The sequence below is a fragment of the Meleagris gallopavo genome, chromosome 1, assembly GCF_000146605.3.
Source record: "Meleagris gallopavo isolate NT-WF06-2002-E0010 breed Aviagen turkey brand Nicholas breeding stock chromosome 1, Turkey_5.1, whole genome shotgun sequence".
Classification (NCBI taxonomy): Eukaryota; Metazoa; Chordata; class Aves; order Galliformes; family Phasianidae; genus Meleagris; species Meleagris gallopavo.
Genome location: NC_015011.2, coordinates 113,856,191 through 113,857,868, shown reverse-complemented (window position 1 = coordinate 113,857,868; position 1,678 = coordinate 113,856,191).

Sequence of the window (1,678 nt, the reverse complement as noted above, 5' to 3'; positions counted from 1 at the left end):
ATTCCATCTCCTGAATCATTCAGCCAAAGGTTGCAATATAAATGAGCTCCCTCATCCATGAAAAACTCTGCCTGTACATATTGTGTTGTGCTATGCACCATAATCATATCTCCCACTGACAACCAACGCTTTCATAACCCGATAAAACATTTTGCATTTGTTCTGACATTGTGCCCTGGCCATAACAAAGTGTTGCCAGCCTTGGCAGCTCCCCTGACCAGACAAAACAAGTATTAGGTCAGGAGTCTGGGAACATTCCTTGTGCTTCCTACACCAGAGGGGATGAAATTAATGATCCAGATGGGAAATGGAAGCTGGAATAACCTGTCAAATGCTTATTCTCCAGCCAGAAAGATCCCTCCTGTTGTCTAATCATATGAACTAGTTTCTGCTTTCTGAATGTGATTCTAGAAATACAAGCTCTCAGGTATGTGCAAAATTTCTCTTTGCTGGTTTCTGTTGAAGAAAAAAACATGCACAGAAATGCTGTGCATGCCTCATCCCTGGAGGCGCTCAAGGCCAGGGTGGATGAGGCCCTGGGCAGCCTGATACAAGGGGTGGCATCCAACTCATGGCAGGGGGATAGAACTGCATAGTCTATAAGGTCCCTTCTAACCAAAGGTGTTCTATGATTCTGTGATACATATATACAATTCCTTACTCTGCCCTTTTGCTGACTCCCCAGCCTCTCCTTTTCCCTGACCACTGTGGAGAAACATCTCATAGATAAATATACATAAGCTTCTGTTCTCTGTTCCAGAGTCTATAGCCAGTGAGCATTATGTTGCTGAGATAAGGAAGCTTACACTGAAGTTTTTATGGTGTGCCCCCTGATTTATAGCTTTAGATTCATTCTCCGCAAGCTCAGAGGAATCAGATATAACCTTTCTTCCTCAGTAGACTAAGTGACAGTATTTAACATGAAATAACAAAGGAAATTATATATAAAAACTATTACTCTATAGCAGTATGAGTAAATTAACAATTTACTTTTACCTACTAAAGGAAAGCATCAACCCAGTTTTATTACACCACAGGTGGTTACAAGGTAACTATATTACGGAGAAGTAATACTGTAATTAAACCACATTATGTATGGGCAATAGATTACAAGGAATATTCCGAATGCCAAATAGTCAACAAGAATGATTTTTTACCTTTTCAGATGAAGAGAAAATGTCTTGATCATATCCCACTGTCTTACAAAAATGTTGACTGAAATAATGAAAGAGAGAACCAAAACCAAATTCCTGAGACCTTGAAACTATTTTTATGCAGAGGTTCTCATCTACAGATGCCAATACCCATCTCAAAACTTGCCCTCTGAAATTCTGTAGATCACTCCAAAATTAATGCCTCGTATTTATTTCCATGGAAACTAGATGGATACAAAGAGCACAATAACTCTATTTCGTAGAGCAAATTCTCAGCTAAAAAAAAACACTATCTTTCAACACAGTCACCACCATTACCCAGCTCATGCAGATGAACTGATGAAGATACTCTTCATTTTGAGGTGTGACAGCTGTACAAAGCCTTCAAAACATAGCTTATCTTTCATGTCGCTGTCACAGAATCACAGAATCATAGAATGGCCCGAGTCAGAAGAGACCTTAAGGATCATGAATCTCCACGACCCCTGCCACAGGCAGGGACACCAACCTCCACATTTCATACT